Genomic DNA, 18,610 nt, shown 5'->3' with positions numbered 1-18,610 from the left:
CTCCCACCCAGCCCTCCTCAGCCCCCGATTAGACAGGAAGGGATGAGCGCTTCAATGATGGGTAGACTGTAAAAGTGCTAATGTAGCTTGCTGATGGGAGCCCTGAGGATCTGGCCCCTCAGGGATCCGAAAGAACCTCCCCCTCACTCGCTAACACGCTATGTCACACTGACACGGCCACACACACACACACACACACACTCACGCACGCACACTCACACACACACCAATACAGACACACCACTGTGCCCAAGCATCACAAACCAGGGATTAAATCACAAAATAGGCAGAAAATTGCTTTGAGTTGCTGTTAAGGTTTTAGTTTTGGCCGAATGGTTGGCTTTCCCACTTTGAAGGGTGGCTGCTCTCCACATGGACCTCTGAGCGAGGCAACCCTGAGAGACCAAAGCAGGCTTTGTCTGAGAATCTGTGGCTCTGGCAAAACTCAGCTTCATTCAGAAATAGATTAAGAGAAGAAACTTCCACAGAGTCTTGAGAAATTGTTTGATTTGACCTTTTGTCCCCCTTCGCCGCCATCTACTAATCTTTAATGTGAAGCCACAACAATCACAATAAGAGAATCTGAGTGTGACCCTGAGAAACGCAGAGCTGATCCCTCTGTTTGGACTTCCTTCATGGGCACCCTGTGGCCCTGGCATTATGCTAATGCAGCTGGTTGCTGGCACCACAGACATGGACTTGATACAATCTGACTGCTGCTGCTTTGTAATTCCCTCACTTGGTTTTGCTCTATAGTTAGCTTCTCAAACAGCAACAAAGCTTGTTGCCCGCCTTGTGGTCAAATGTGAGGAGAATTTTATCAGGGGAAACCTGCTGGCACATACACATATTGTGCTCGGGAAACACTTTAAGTTTTATACGTCTCACAGTGAGAGCTGGAAATGCTTTAAAGCTCTACTGGGGGTCCGTTTCAAAAGTGATTAGGCCTCTCACTGTCAGAAATGTTCAATTCATTTTATGCTATTGTTGCAAACAGCCAACCCTTGACCTTAACCCCAACCCTGAAAACCAATTCATTGTGGTCTTCATATTCCCAAGCTCACGGATCATGCGTCACAACCAACAAGTCAACAAATCAGATTTAAATACACAATTTTTTGTCATTCAAAATTGACTCATAATAGTGTTTTCTGTTATATAAAATATATTTGACCACTGCTGAAATGGTTCATATGACAGTTTTCTGAACTGCAACTCAAACTACTTGGTTGAGGTTAGAGAAAGATCACACACACAGAAAGGTGTTATGAACTCCCAAATCCAACCAGTCCTCCAACCTGAACCAACGTACGTCGTTTGTTCACCCGTCTGATACGACCCATAGGAGTGTTGCCTTGGTTTTCATGGTTACGACAATAAACACGCCAACTGTATCGAGAGTGTTGGACCTACGTTTGTCGCCATGGTTACTATAATAATAGTCATGGCTTGGTTTAGGTTTAGGCAATAAAACTACTTGGGTTAAAATAACTACTTCCTCAACATTAAATGAATTTTGTTGTCATGGTTAAAATAATAACAACATGGTAAAATGTATCAAACGGTCATAGAAAATAGAAACAACATAAACTGCTACTTCCACATGGGAATCGAACACCGCTCTCTCCATCCACCACAACCTCCTCCTGATGCTGACTTTATCGCTTTATACTGCGTCACCGCACTTTTCCTTTTGTTCTCGTCATAATTACTACAGCCACTAGATGTCGCCTAGCAACAAAACGTAACTATGGGTCATAATAACCTGCTGCACAGACGACCTACGGGCTCATTTTAACAATCTCCCCAAATATCAACAACACAACTTGTGTACCTGAGCATCAAACAAGCTGATGGATTGGAAAAGAAAAATGTCTTCATTAAAAGAAAAAAGCCACATGAATGTAACAGATGTGTTTGCTCTGGTGCAGCCTGGTGAAGCATGTTGCAAGCATGTAAAAGCATCAGATCACTGTACATTGTGTGTGCAACATGCAGCTAAAATGCATGTTAATGGCTGCACAAACCTCCTTTGACAAAAGTTGACACTCCTCCATGTGTGCAGTCCAAAAGAAACAGAGGCATCCACTCAAAGAGTCTAAAATTTACAATCCACAGAAGCGTCTCCTTACATAATCCTTGCCTCTCTAACATCCCTGATTTTCCCATTAGTGTAATGTAAAAACCATCGCACCTAGAACCAGCTCAAGCAGCAGCAACTACCTCCATGCTTGCAGGAACTTGAAGTGTTTTCCAGCATGTCCCTAGATGTTGTGTCTTTTTTTCCCTGCCATGTTGTGTGAGTCTAAAACCATAATCCTTGAGTGAATCAAGAGAATGTATTTATTTCACACAAAGGAGGACCAAGAGGATCAAGATAAGAGTAAAACCAGGACAGTCCAGTCAGCACAAATCCCCATAAGCTACTGGATACCTCCAGTCCAGCATGGCATGCAAAGATCTGTCTTATTATAGTGGTCTGTCACTCAGAATTGATCTCGTTTCCACTTGGACAGTCCAGTTTAAATTGAAATAAATAAATCCTGGATGGATGATTACTTTACCAGTGTTATTTTTTCCTCCGCCTCTCGCAGGTTTTACTTTCAGTTTATTGAGAGATTGATGAGAAGACTTTCTGTCTGGAGACGATTGCAGACATCTTATGCGGAAGTCAGGATTTCTTTAAAATTCATCCAGGAGGACCACATGCTTGACAAACTTAATCACTGTGGTTCACCTTTGCTGAGACTCGGACCATATGGCAGGTCCGAGAACAGAAAACATGTCAGTCAGCAATACGGCTATACGGCTGTTTTGAAGAGAAAATGTCATTTGTTTAGGACAAAAAAGAAAAAGAAAATGAAGTGTGTGACCCGTCTATCATTGTGTTCAACAGCAAAGTGTGTACAAGTAGACCAAACGTGGAAATGCAGTCAGGGCTTTTGACGAAATGAAAAGAGCGAGATTTGTTAACAGTCAGTGGATAATGGCAGCAGTGTGAACAGATGCCGCAGCATCCATCTGTAAACGCGACAACAAACAAACTGAATAATGAAGCAGTGTGCCCCACTTGGTGTGTAAAAGCTGTAAATATTCAATGACCACAACTACAACTCAAGTCCCAGGACTGTATGTTAAACAGGTCTGATAGGATGCACACACGCTTTCTTTTCATTTCTGAAGAATTTATCAAGCTTGCTTAGTTTTGTAGGTCACCCATGACAAAAACTCAGCTTGCCTTCTTTGGTACAGAATCCAAATCTGGGTCGCTGTATAAGGACTGAATGAAGGGTTATTGTCTGGGGCTCTTTTCACCTTGAGATGCTGTCACACTATAACATGGGAAAATGACCAGGAAATTGGCCTCAGTGACAGACACTCGCTTCCATGTAAAGAGTCATGAAATAAAGGTATTTTTTTTGAAGAGCTATCTAATATCCCACAGAGCCACAGATCTGATGATGAAGATATTCATCATAATCAACTTGCCTACAAGGTGAAAGAAACCTCCCACGTATGTCCTGAGCTGGAGCAGGTGAATATTGATTTGGATACTGTATCTCCACCAAGGTCATGGCCAGATAGATAGTGAATAGCTGAGGACAGCACTATGCCTGTGAGTTATAATCATCAAACACAGAAATGAATTTCCAGGAAGAGGCATATAGCTTGAGTTAACTGCTCGACGCGTGATCGATGGTATAGTTGTTGCTGCTTCTCAGAAAAGGTTTTTCAAATTTTATCACCTCATGCTCTGGAACACACACGGCACATCTTTCTCTCTCCGCCTTTTATGACCGATGTGGCCCTTGCTGTGCTTCACAAAACCCAGACGGCATTATAAAGACGCAAACCGCTCACTTAACGGCCAAAAGAGATGCAGTATTAGAAAACCAGACTGAGTAGCAATCATTATCAACTCATTTCATTGTGGGGAGGAACGGGGAGGTGATACGAGGCGTATGAGCACGAGATATCGGTTGAAGCGGAGTGTGGCAGTGATGTGGTCAGGCCCGTGACATTAGGACACAGCTAATTGGCAGACAAGCCTCCGCTCAGTCTGCTTCTCTGGAAAGTCTTTCAGCTTCTGACAGATGCATATTTCAAAGGCAGGTGAGGTTCAGCAGGTCAGCAGCACACTGACACGCCTGGCCATAACAGATATGGCCTGGGCTCAAGAGTCTGTCATTTCCGCGGTAACGGGAACCAGCTTCATAAATTGATTAATTAACATGCTTTAAATTATAAAACAATGGCAGATCGCCACCTCACCATGTTTTATTTCCCACTGTTGTCATCTTATCATTTCCAGCAGCAGCAGCAGGCAGCTCTTCTCTGTCTCTTTGTGTAAATAGGCACCAGTTCGTTAACATGTTTAAAGCTGAATTGATTAACTGATTAGTCAATCATGAGGAAATGAATTCATAGCAGTTCATTTTTCACATCATTTTCCATACAAAAAAAAAATTGTGAATGTCTAATCATCTTGTGCTTATCTTCTAATATGTTACACATCAAACTTGAATCAAATTATTAAGAGAACAATTGCCTATTAATAATTAATCACTAATGAAAATAATCATTTGTTGCAACTCTAAACACGTCATGTACAGCCACTTTATGAGGTGACAATATGTTAACATATTGTTCTGCTGCCCCCAAGTGGCCAAAATCAATTATCAGTACTTCCAGGTCTTACTGTCTTCAAACAAACGGGAAAAATATTAAATTACAAATATTTTCAAATATTTTCAAAACACTGGCAGATTATTCTTTTTTACTCATCTCAACAAAATGACTTGAAAGATGGAGATTGCAGTGACAATTTTGAAAATGACAATTCATATTCTAGGAATTAATTAGGATTCAAGCTAGCCGGGCTAATTATTGTTGCATTGATGAGTGTAAATTAAGAAGTAACATATAATTAGATGTAGGTACAGTTATTATATTCAACCTTTGTCTAAGGTTTCCCTCAGTTCTATTGCTCTGAAAAATAAAATCTGACTGAAGGCAGTGACGTGAAATCAATAAAGCATATCAATACTTTCACTGCAATTCTCTCTGTTATCATTATTTCCCACATGGTAAACAGAGATGAAATGGGGAATACACTGTTTTTGATGGAGGAAAAAAAAGATTGGTTTCATCAAACCGAAGCTATGCTTATTGGCTCTCCGCTGTGACCCCATTGGATCCGATGACACAGATAGCGGGGGAGTGGTGGGGGTAAGTGTGCTCATGGCTGATAAGGCGGACGGGGAGGCTGGATCTGAGATACTGGCAGAAACACTTATCTGGATACTCAGAGAGAGTGCTGTGCCAAGGCTGAGCCCTATCACACTCACAGAACCGCCAGAGTGATTTGGAGCCAGAGTTGACATGTCTGACTGATACCGCACCAAAAAAAAGTCTGTTTGCTCAACCAAAACCAATTTCCGACTTTGACACCAAGATATGGTGAAAACGAATGTTGAGCGAACAGCAGTGCTCATTGGGTCAGTTGTAGCGCAGACAATGCAATCTCAATTTTTTTTTTTTTTTTTTTTGTGACTTAACTCGCACTACGCCATGAGACCCATCAATTTTCTTTATGGCTCTTCCCCTGCGGGGCCTCCCTCCTGCGCTGCTATTCTCACTGGGTCCAGATGGAGAGGTTAGATGCTAGTCATTGTTCATGAGGTTTTTAACATGCTGGGTACTGGTGGCCTACTGTTTATTAGCCTAACCCCTGTGTGGTGTGGAGGCTTGGCCGCCTTTACAGCAAATCCACCTGCTGTTTTCTCCAGACACTTGTAAGTGCGTAGGCCTCTGTTCTGCCTACTTCCTCTCTCCTCTGCATTTACGCTGCAATTACTATAAAAATCTGACTCATACTTGGCGGCTGCCTGCGTTGTAATGCTACACAGAGGTATTGGTGTTGTCTTCTGGGAATCGTCTAAACTTACCGTGTAACCAACACCTTCCCTCTCGGGTAATGAGCTGCAAGGTGAGAACAGGGTCTCCTGACAATCTCAAAAGAGCTCTGGCTGCCTTATTTTGTATGATTGCCGCTTCAAGTGAACTTTTGAACATGTAATTGCTACCAGTGTATTGTCTTAAGTGGCACCAACAGCAGACTTGACATTGAGAAGTGTGAATCAGTTGACCTAAAGACCGAGTTGAAACTTAGAGACCCAATTGTCTAGATTCTTGTTTTTATGAACCCTCCCTTTCTATTTGGAATACCACGTTTCTTATACGTTTGAGTTGTATGGGTCTAGATTGGTAAATTAAGTCATTGGAAGGAGATTTTTTAAAGTAGTATGTTAAGTAAACATGGGGTTTTCAAGGCTTTTCAAAACTGCACATTTCAGCACTTTACACTGGAGGTTTATGGGTTACTTCCATTCAAACAGGCTGGAAAGGATTTTTTTTTCTCCCCACTACAAATGGAAGCATGCATGTTGGCTGTGATACCCAGACATCTGTTTGTCCTTGTCTGTGATGAAAGTCTGAAGCGTGTTCCCTGTCCAAATTGGGAGTGCCTTCCATTCAGACACTTGTATGAGCCTAATGACCCGAATCCCCAGGGTCGGCTCTTCATTGGCTTCCCCGGTTTTTTACCATTTTCTCCAATTTAAATTGTCTACCCCGCTTCAAAAGGACCCCCATCATGTTCCAAGAACATTATAGCTCATGCATTCCAATGTGCAAAGTCACTGGTGGTGGTAAAGTGTGAGGAACCAAGTATCTACCACATGTGTTCATCTATTGGCTGCCCCAATGGAGGGCTGGGCAATACAAAGGCATTCCGGATCCCACAGCTCCAAGACTTCCACTCCTTTCCCGTTACACATTAGCATCGGAGGAGCATTAAAAACCATCTGGGATGCTTAAAAGACTGGATTTCTTTGAGGGGGGGGGGGGTCTTTGTTCTGTGGTGATGGCTAATCTGACTGGGGAGGACTGGGAAACAGGAAAAGACTGTGGTGACTTTGGTGGGAGAAATACACTCACTGGTGCAAAGTCTGAGTCTTACAAACATTTATTTAAACACAAAAGTAGTGGGTAAAAGAAATCATTAATTCAGTCAAGAATTTGAGTAAACAGGATTTGTTAATCGGGTAAGATGAACTTAATTCAAAAACTAAATTTATACATCAGGTAAAAATGTGACTAAATATGAGTGATATTCCATTCAGTGTCCTTGTGGGAAGGGTTACTAGGTTACTTTCTCTCAACAAGTCAGTTTTACTTTGACATTGCTGTGCTTAGTAATAAGCACTCTAATGTTAATGTGCTGATGTTAAGTGGGTCTAATGTTTACCCTATTAGTTTAGCATGTTACACTGTTAGCATTTACAAATTAGCACAAATTAAAAACCCTTAGCGGAGGTTGATGTTAACGTTATTTCTAAAGTAGTGGATAAATCAAAATTCAGATTTGAGCTGATGGTGCTAGAAAAAAGTCACAAGAATCCATCCTCTGAGAACTATGAATATCTGTACAGGAAAATTTGCATATCTATCCTTCAGGCAACAATTCCTGTATGTCTGTTTGACAAAATTTACAAATGCCACACACTTTTAACAACAGATCTTCAGTTTCGCTGCATTGTATGCATCACTGGGTTTCCTGCATTCATGAACCATCTGGACCACAGGTGGTCGTGTCCACTGGGCAGCACAGTCCAGGTGAAATGAACCCATGTATTAAGTCAAACCTGGTTAAATTTCAGTGACCACCACAACGTCTAGTGCGAGCAAGATATTTCGTCAGAAACCAGCGACCATGTAGAAGAAGAGAAACAAAAGGCAGAGGAGGCAGCAATGGGAGTCTGGATCGGCCTGAATTAAAGATGACGTGCATTTAGTCCAACCAAAACATCTCTGCATCTCCCCTGAGTCTTGCCCAGCGTGGGTCATCATGAATACCCACAATTATTGTTTGCTTTCAATCACCAGTGAAGGAGCTAAGTGGGGTTAAAGACAGTCACCCTCTCAGGGAGCTTTGTAGGGCACGCAGCGTTGGGAGCTAACAGCTGTCCAAACAAAGGCCTGTTTCCCACTCATCGTTATGCCGAGTGTCACTATCAGTGGCTACTCATATCCACAGCCAAAGCATCATGAAATGTTAATGTACCAAAGCCTGCACTGCCGCCTACGATCAGATAGCACGCCTGTCATGCAGAGCTAGTCATACGAGCATAAACCTATGCTTGACATATCTGTAAAACACTTGTGAAAAATAAATCCCAATGAAACAAAATCCTTCCAAGGGATATTTCAGATGGACCGGCCTGCGATGAGTCTGAAGTTACATCTGCTGAAGCACAGCCAAGCCGCTTCACTGTGTCTCATACACAAATACCATCCAGCAGACGCTGCCTTGGTATCCTGTGGGTCACCTCTATCACAGCCCACCTCATGTCTCCACACTTCTCTCTCTCCTCAGTGACTCACCCATTTTCCTCTCTCCCTCCCTCTAACCCGCGCAGATGTACACGGCGCTACCGTGACGATACGAGTCTCCTCAAACAGTTTCAGAGGTAAATCTGGATTTTAGATGCTTGGATTCCAGGTGCGGTCTAGATATAGTTTTGTTCACCCTAGCAAGAGCTGGATTGGAGGCTCGTACATTTTGAAAGCAGAGATAGCTCATGTACTCTCTTAAAAGTTGAAATCATAAGCAGTCAAGACAATACACCAGAGCTTTTGCTGCTACAGCCTTACTTGGTCTGGTATGACCACTAGCTTAAGGTGGCTAATGCTCGCTGAACTTTAGACAATCACTGAGTAACTGATACTCCCGACTACCTGAGGGAAGGAGTGAGCCGCTGACTCAGTACGACTCCTCTCTACTTGTGCTACTGTTACACTATATTTTACACTTATCCTGTAATTGATACTCATGACCACAGAGGCTGCTGTTTACTCAGGCTTGCTTTAATTCTTGAAAACTTTCAAGCTAAAATCAAACAAATTGATGCAAAGTATAAATGTAAGCAATTGGCAGCAATCCAGAATCATGTATCTGCTGTGTACATGTATGCATGCATGTATCTCCATCATTCATCCTTCATATTGTCTGTTCGTCTTTCTGCAATTTCCCCGAACAAATGAAGCTGACCTGGAGATAGGAGACTGGGCAGCACATGGAGATGAAGAGTCTGTGACTGTGTGTGTGTGTGTGTGTGTGTGTGTGTGTGTGTGTGTGTCAGTGAAACTGCCGGTGTACAGCCCGAAGTATGTATGCTTGAGATCTGGGAGAGGAACCAACCAGCAGCATCTAATGCAGAGCAGCTGTCTGTCTCCTGGGTTACACAAGCCTACTGTCTGCTGGCAACCATAAAGTGTACAGCTGGACCTAGTCCGGCAAGCAGCACACACACACACACACACACACACACACACACACACACACACACACACACACACTCACACACACACACTAACCCTACCCATCTCTCCTCTTCTAGCCCATCAGACCACAACTCAGCATCAGCCTTAATGCAAGCAGAATAATTCAGCAGATCATCATAGACTTCCCTCTCTGGAGACATTACTCTTTTTTAACTGCTCTGGTAATAAATGGAAAATATCCAGCAAGAGGAAAAAACTTTGACAGTAAAACATAATTGGCACCCAGGTGCATGTAGTAAAGAGCAAAATTAAGCCAGTCTCTGAAGTCCTCTCTTGTAAAACATGAGGATGAATTACAGAAGCTGCTTTTATTGCTAATAGCGCACCATACTCTTCGCTGGGGTGAGAATGTGGCATTCAGCGTGGTCACTATAAGTACATTTGCCATGAAACAGTCAATTAATCGACAGCAATTTTAATTAGAAATGAATATGTGTAATTAACCAAGCAAGAATGTCACATTTTGATTGTTTTTTAGGTTTATATCGTTGTAAATGGAATATTTTAAGGTTATGGACAAAACAAATGATTTCAAGATATTAGCATTTTTCAATATTTCATTTAACATTTTGTATAATAAACAAATGATAAGCAACAGAAAAACTGCTAAAGGAAAAAAAAAATCTTTAGTTGCAGCTTCATAGCACATTTCATGAAAAATGACTAATACAGAAAATAATTCCCCCCAGAAAGTTTTAACATCAACTTATATAAAAGTGGTGGGAAAAGCTGAGAGGATTGTGGTCGAAGTTAGAAATGTGTCAAGCTGTGTGGTTCAGTCATCTTAATTAGGTAAAGCAATCAGCCAATTTATCCTGCTCCCATTCAAACACATCCATTCCACGCAGGTAAAAGAAAAAGGTGACTTACCTCACACACAATGCTCACAGCCTCTCCACTGATTAGAAAATGTAAGCAGAAGCAGTGTTGAAGGGAGCCTTATCAGCCAGCCCTGGCAAATGTTCTCACCAGTCTGTATCTCTCAGAGTGCTGACAGCTCTGTCATCTTCCCTCTCCTCTCTGTTCTCTTAGAGTGTTTACTCGAGTCTACCTAGAGAGCCGGCTGATGTGCAGCCAGTGAGGAGAGAGAGAGAAAGAGGGTGAGGGTGAGAGAGGAAGACAGAGAGACAGAGAGCGGCAGAGAGAGAGAGAGGAAGAGAGTGAGTGAAGGGGAGAATTCCCTTTCTCTTAAACAGTAGACCCTCTGCGGTCAGACTCCACTCCCACTTACTGCTCTCTTAAATGCCCCCCACCCATTCACCCTCTCCACAGCATTGTGACTGAAAGCGAAGGAGCTGAAACAGGACGCCTCAAGGCTGAAATGAGAGAGAGAGAGAGTGACTGAGAGAAAGACATGGGGTGGGGGGTTGGGGTTGGACCATTAGCTGCAAATTGAAGTAGCCAAGCCAATGGAAAGCAAGAGATTAGACAGATAGATAGATAGATAGATAGATAGATAGATAGATAGATAGATAGATAGATAGATAGATAGATAGATAGATAGATAGATCAACATAGAAAATTATGACATCACAATTAAAGTTTTGAAAATGCTGACTATGATAACTTGCTCCATTTTCACTGTTGTTTGCTTGATGTGATTTTGCATGTTGCTTTTCATTTAAGTTAAACTTGGCAATAAATTATTTTTTTGCTTCTCGCCTTTCCTATTACACTACATATAATTTGGAACCCACCACCAAACATGAGTACTGGGTCAGGTCTTGGTTACTAGGACCCAAATGAACCTCTATAGTACAGGTGCCAGGAGGGATTTTTTTTCCCACAGTTTATAGCACAGGCAAACTTAGTCATGTTCTTTTAAAGGTGTCATTTAATATAATGGTAGCTGTGTACGTCTTCTTTGATTATAAAGCAGGTCTAGGTTCTATATTAATACTGTGAAAGTGTCAAAGTGCTCAGTCCATAGAGAAATGCACACAGCCTGTAATCAGAAACTGAGCCTTAAAACCAGCCGTCAGGACTTTGTGATGTCAGTGCAAAGCAGCATGCCCCAAGCCTGGAATAAATGTGGACTCACCATTCAGCCTCGCAGGATTTAATTTCTCTTAGTGTTTACTTGAAATCTGCTGTATTTGTATTGGATCACTCACAAATCAGTCAGCCAATCAGAAGAGAGGCTCAGAGCCTCCTTTCTTCTGATTGGCTGACTGATTTGTTTTTATGCACAGAAAAGCACCATGTTACAGAACTTGTCAGAGGCCAGAAGAAGCCCAAAAAATCCTGACAAGCTTTCTGTCAAGACATTGTAAATGGCTATGACACCTCCATGATATGATATGACACCTCCATGAGGATATCACTCACGGATATCTTCTCGGCCATGCCACTATCAGGTTGGGTCATATTGTTTGCTGTCTTCTGCATCATATCCAAAACATGCATGCATCACTTCCTGTGACTCCTTTGTGTGTGGACGCACAATTTGGAAAAGTGGATTTACTTACATTGAAAACTAATCTATAGAAAAAAAATTAGGGAAAACAAATGCAAAGGATGGGGGCAGCTGACAAAATATCAGCCATAAATGGTATCTAGTATGGTACTGATATAATGAAAAAAGGATTAGGCTTTAGTATCTTTGAATTGGAGTTGGACATGTCATACTCATGTCATTCATGTCACTGGCTCTAGTCATTTTCTGAATGTCCAACAAAGCCCAACAAATCCAGATGTAATCGAGATGGTGATTATGTTAGTGGAACAGCTGAATGATGGTTTCCTTGCCACTGACTCATCCATTCAACTGCTCAGGCGGCAACCACCGAGTGGAAACCTGACACACTGGATCAAAAAGTTGTGTCAGTATAACCATCTCTTGATTAGAGTTTGCTCGCGGTACCATGTTCACTGGCTGCAATTACCAGCCGTTCTGCGGTCAAGAATTTGATGTAAACAGGCAGAACCTCCTCAAATAAACACAGGAACAAAGAGCTCAGGAGGATCCTGCACCAACACAATCCACTATCCAGAGGAAGAAACGCCGGCTTCAAAGGGCAGAGAAATGCACATCAAAAGATCCACCATGAGAGCCAGTGTGGAGGATGGCGTGACACTCATTAATTCAGAATATGACCCCTCAGACTGATCATACAGGGCTTGGCTGGTGTTGATGACGGTGGGGGAATGATAAATATCTTCACAGATGTGTAGGTTTTATTTCTTGCTTGATGTATCATAAAAGAGCATCTCAGTAAAAAAATTGGAGTTTGTTGAGCAAACTTTGAAAGGTGCTAGTGATGCAACCAAGTCATTCTGAAGCTAGATAAATATATGTTTTTCTCGCTCATGTTTAACGGCCTTTGGGGACGTACGCTTTCCCAATCTCAAACGCTCAACATGTTGATAAAGATTGGTGGTATGTGAGCGAAGATCCATACTGAACACCAGTGGGGTGTGTGTGCTGAGTGTCTCGTCTAGGCTGAGTAGAGCTTTTCTCAGCAGGGGAAATGATCCTCATCTTGTTGCTGAGAGCCGGTAGCCAGTCAGGCAGAAAAGATCCTCTCTAATCCTATATACAGCACAATGGCACATATGTAGCACGGCTATCGGGTGATAAAAAGCAAATTCAATGACTCGAGGGGCCCTAAATTCATTTTCATCCTGCTCCCCAGGGAGAGGGGGAAATCTATAGAGTCCAAGGGAAAAGATCTTTTTTTAATGACTTCTGGATGTAATGATATCATTTAGATGAGATGATGGGTTGAAAGCTTGGCTATGTATAGCACCTGTTTTAAATGACTGTAAATGTAGATTCCCTGCATCTCTCCATCTGTTCCTTTTCTCACCTTCCTGTCACACACTCTCTCTCTCTCTCTCTCTCTCTCCTCCCTTTCTCTCTCCTTCCTTCACAGCCTCGCCAGGCTTTGCAGAGAATAGCTGTGGGAGTTCTCCACCTTCTTGTATGTGAAGGTGTACCTGTTCACCGACTTTCAGAGCAAGTGAACTGAGCAGGTTTGATTTCCCAGATGACACCCCGTATGTGCATCCTCGCCTGTCATCCAATTTCTTCCTCTCTGGAACCAGACATCTGCTTGAGGGAGCCTCTTTTTTTTTATTTCCATTAGAGCACAACAATGTTCAGTTTTATTGGCTGTCATTTAACATATACAGAGACAGAAAAATATTACAATAACATGCCAAAGAGAAGAGAACAACTACCTGCATTGACTGATGTTGCATAAGGCTGGAAAAATCAGAGACTGCAGAGGGACAGGCTATTTTCAAAAACAGGTTTCCATGACACAACCTACTTAAAATTAAATTTATGAGTTGTAACGTGTGTTATGACAAAACTTAATTGTATTTGCGATATTCACAGTGTGTAACCCACTCCTGGAAAACTTAATCTACAGGCAGCAAGAGGAAAAATGTTGCTTGGAGCTCATAGTAAGGTCTTCTTACCACTGTATAATTGATCATATCTAACCTGAAGGAAAAAGAAGGGACTCTGTGGGAAGTGAGACTCGTTCCGTCAATGACAGTGAGACCTAATTATACTAAGGAGCCCCTGCAGCCATGGAGCATGTCAAAGAGGGCAGCAATAAGGCAGCCGATGGGGAAGACACACCACCCACTACGGGTGTGTGTGAGGTTGCAGGTGACCTGGAAAGACCTGTTTACCTCATTAAAAATGAATCACAAGGTAATAAGGGCCCCCGCTCCCATTCCTCCCCTCCCTCCCAATGTCTGTCCTTCATCCATTATGCAGCAGCAAGGTGGGACAGTGTGGGTTAAATCCTCAGGGAGGGTCACTTTAACAGAGACCCAGTCTACCTCCTCTTCCGCAAGCTATTGAAGCCCCTGCCTCAGTAATGCAATAATGAGACAATAACACAGTGATGGGAAGTATAATACTGGCGATGAGCACTGAAGTAGGGAGTCCAAGTAGAGGCAGCCATCAGCGATAAGCCTCCGACCACAATAAGTTAAACAAGTGAGAAACAGCCTATTAGCAGTGATCCATAATTCATAATGCAGGGAATAGATGGGCCCAAAGATAGCTTTCATGAGACGTGGAGGCACAGAGAAACCAAGCGTTTCTGTTTCACTTTTCTGCAGCTGTTTATATAGCTGTTTGCATCATATTTATAAAAGACTTTCTTGAATACATGAGGGATTATAGTCTAGAGGTAAGAGAAACAGGACTGACATCTAAAAATTGCCAGGTAGAATCTCTTACTGCAGAAACTTGACAGGAATCAACCTGGAGGCAAGTGTCCTAGTATTCAAGGAATAGTTCAACATTTTTTACCAAATTCACATTTTTGCTTTCTTTCTCAGAGTGAGATGAAACAACAAATATTATTAACAAATATCATAACCTGTATAGACCTGTTCATGTACAAACTGAAGATATAAGATACAATTCAAAGACAGTTTTACAGCTGCTGGTAAGTGTTTTATATCCCCCCTGCTTCCAGTCATTAGGTTAAGCTAGGCTAACAATGTCTCAACTTTAATTCTCTAGGCCTACATGACACAAAAACATAAAATTATTATTTTAAATCTTATTTTCAGAAAAAAATAAAACAAATTCACATTTCCTATAGTTTTAAACTAACCCTTTAAAGTTGAACAACAGAGTACCTGGCACAAATTATGTGCATGAGAGGCTTTACTCACACTCTGCTGTTATAGACCACACACAGTGACAACTGCTGAACCCATCTGCATAAATCGGCAATAAATGTCCTCAACACAGTGTCAGGACCTTGTATCTGTGCTGTGGTCCCTGACCTCTGACCCTATAACTATTCTCCACCCACCTTTTGTGTTGCTACAGTTGGCACCCTGTTGCCTCTGACTGCCACCTACATTTGACAGCTGTCTCAGTCATCCAAGCTTGACAGTGCACATACGATACTCTTAGTCTTTGGATCTGTGTATTTAAAGCAAGGCAACACAGAATATAAGCAACATTTTCAGAATACAGACTGACAGACCACATGTAATGCAATAAACACCAAACCCTTCAATATCCCACACTTGCATATTTGTCTTTGTTATTTGTTGTAATAAATGGTCCATTTTAACCACCACAGCACCACGCTTCTATAAATAAACAGAGGTCTAACAGAACATGTCAAACAAGTAAACCATTTCGTCCCCACTGGCTGGCCACAAAAGAGTCTATGTTTTAGATTAAATGAGAATTATTACCAGGGACCTCACTAAGCTTTCTACTATATAACAAACAAGGGTTCAGATAAGATAAATACTTCAAATATTATTCTAAACCATTCCGAGTACTTTGATTGGAAGAGGAAATAAGTGGGATTTGGAAAAAGAAATTGACAGCTAGTGAAACTGAGTGCAAATAGCTGTCCTGTCCTGTTGCTTGCATTCATGAAAGAATGTGTCCAGTAAGAGCTGGGGGACCTCCTGGGTGAAATGACCTCTTGAGATCTGACCTCACAGAGGAGTGAGAAAGTAACGCCACACAAACGCAGTGAGACGCCCTTAGTGAGCCCAGGTTACAAGACTCTCAGCTTTCAACTAGTCTGTCCTCCTGCAGGGTTACATGAGGCCAAGAGAACTTCAAAATGAAGTTGGACAGAGAAACCAAAAGAAAGATGACAAAGACAAAGAAAACTGATTATCTTTCAGATGGTGTACATTGTTATCAAAATTAGATATCTGATCTAATGCAACTGCTTTGCTGGTGGAGATAACAAGACAACAACCAAGAGCTCCAATAAAGATAATTAAAATTAAAGTTGCGTTACTAGTTTTAACATTAATTAGATGAAAAGATATGCTAACACAACAACTTAAACTCAGTGAGTTAAGTATTCAAGTCAGACTAGAATCAACTTCCTAGGGTCATGGCAAATTTGTTTTAATTAATTAAAAAAGCGCTAGCGTGGGGCGCCTCGGTGGCTCACCTGGTGGAGCATGTACCACATAGGCTTAGTCCCAACCACGGCTGCCACGGGTTGAAATCCGACCCACGGCCATGCATGCCTCCCTCCCTCCCTCCCCCACCATGACCATCACAATAAAGGCAAACATGTCCAAAAAATAATTTCTAAAAAAAAAGGCACTAGCAGTAAATATTTGCCATTTAATGAAAGCAAACACTTTTAAAGGGGATTTAGGGGCTAATAATAAGAGGGGCGAAAAGACTTTGAGCTTGTAAAGTGATGTTCACAAACAATTCCAAAGTTGGTAGTTGTAACTTAACCTTTGAAATCCAGTAAAAAATAAATCTGCATGAGAAATTCAAGTTTGTACACGTGTTGAAAAAAGTGTATTTGTAAAAAAAAAAAAAAAAAAAAAAAATAGAATTACCTCCTTGTGGTTCTCTACATCTGCCACCCAGACTAGTTTCAGATTACACACATAATTGCTGTGAAGTCTTGAGTTATGGCTAAAAAGTGTTTTGTGAGGTCACACTGACCTTGACCTTTGACATTTTTGACCTTTGAAAATTTGATCAGTTTGTCCCTGAGTCCCGTTGGACATTTGTGCCAAATTTGAAGAAGTCCCGTCAAGGTATTACTGAGATATCATGTGCAAGAGAACGGACGGACAGACAACATGAAAACAATATGCCGGCTGTTGCCAGTGCGGAGGAATAAAAAAAATAAAAAAAACAGTGGGAATAAACTCTGTGAACAAATGATATCAGTGGTGAGGTTACACAAAAACACAACTGTGTACAGATACAGAGAAGAACACTGCAGGAAGCCACCACTACAACCAGTTAGAAAAAGCAAAGTAATCCGGTTTGATTATGAAATTCATAATGAATGAAGGATGAGCCATTGCTGGTGTGGAAAGAGAATTTACTTCACTGGTTTTTGAAACAGCTTATTATTTCACTCATGAGTTTGTAATTTCCTGTAGGCACAATTCAGCCACTCGTCATGCTTGACTACGCTGGGAATTAAAATCATACACTGCAAATTGATGAGTTTCCTCTCACATCACTTTGATATAAAACAGGGCATTGTGTATCATGAAAAAGGCTACACCGGGATGTTATTTTTTTTTTTTGTTGTTGCTGGTGATGTTCGCTTTGATGCCAACATCAGTTTGTATCAGCAGGCATTGTCTTCAGGAGATAATGGGCATCGCAGTCTCAAATCTCACAGTGTTCAGCAGAGGATTCTGCACGCCTCATTTCCGTGTGGAACACATATCAGCCCACACCAGGTTTTTTTTTTTTGTAATAATATGTAACAGCATGGATGCATGCTGACACTTGGTCCTTATCTCTGCTATTTTAAGCTGTGGAAAGGAGCCCCTATAGAACAGTATGGCAGATCCCACCCGTTGCCTCCTAGCTGAACCCAAGCTCCACATCAAACAGGTGGAGACAGATAAACAGCTACTGTATGTCAGACTTTATTGCTTTGTAGATTAACGTGTCGGGAAGTTCAGAGTATTCCTACAAGTCTATAAAGCCTACAGTAATATAGCTTATGGTTTAAACATGATGTGATTTGTGCCGTAAACCATGACAGAAGCATAAGCTGCAGGATTCAACCTGACAACAAGGATCCAGAGCTGATATTTTACTATCAGGAGCAAGTTGCACCATTGCAAAAAAAGAATTTAAATTCCCGTATCTTGCTTCCTCAGCATACCAACACAAGGCTTGCACACTCATTACACTTTTCTGTGGTGAACCTGAGAAGCTGATGCACTACAGCTTAAGAAAACACATGCAAATAGACAAAACACATGAAGATGGAGAGAGCAGCTGACAATGAAGAGTTTAGAAAAAAAATGCAGCAGAGAAGTAGACAGAGGCAAGTTGAGAAACACATTCATTTTGACATTTGACAACAGCAGCATAAAGAAATGTGCTGCAAACACAAACAACACAACCAAATATAGAAACACAGAAATGACTTCTACTTCTGAAAAGTGTTGGGAAATGAGCTGACACTTTTCAGGTTTAACATTCTGATTGGATAATACAGATATTGTTGCAGAAGCTATATAGTGTACAGGCTTTCACAGCCCAGATATTAATTAACTCCAGCCCTTTAACCGTGGTAACAGCTCATGGATAATGATAAAATGAACTGGATACCACTTATAAAGATGGAAGCCTCTTTGCCCTAATGATGAGAAACTCTCCAAATTTTGACTTAGGCCTACCCCAAAGTCACATGCGCTAGCTAGCTTTCTGTCATTGCTATGGGAAAAGTGGTTGGCATGCATGGCTTTG

General features: G+C 41.6%; 1 protein-coding gene across 3 annotated transcripts in view; it reads right to left on the bottom strand.

Moving 5' to 3' along the window:
• The window catches only part of tncb (tenascin Cb), a 57,981-nt gene extending 47,313 nt beyond the window's left edge, over nt 1–10,668 (bottom strand). For 2 of the 3 annotated variants that reach the window (XM_023397801.2, XM_023397802.2), the window contains exon 1: nt 10,276–10,667. The gene's annotated coding sequence lies outside the window, so the exon portion shown is untranslated. Of the gene's footprint in view, nt 1–10,275 lie in introns of all 3 variants that reach the window. The other variant, XM_023397800.2, reaches the window with a different exon arrangement.
• Between the last annotated feature and the right edge of the window lie 7,942 nt (nt 10,669–18,610).

Source organism: Seriola lalandi, unplaced genomic scaffold (assembly GCF_002814215.2).
Source record: "Seriola lalandi dorsalis isolate HSWRI2012SDOR001 ecotype SW California unplaced genomic scaffold, Sedor1 jcf7180002054883, whole genome shotgun sequence".
NCBI classification, from domain to species: domain Eukaryota; kingdom Metazoa; phylum Chordata; class Actinopteri; order Carangiformes; family Carangidae; genus Seriola; species Seriola lalandi.
The sequence above is the reverse complement of the archived record's forward strand: the minus strand, read 5'-3'. Positions and strand labels throughout refer to the sequence as shown.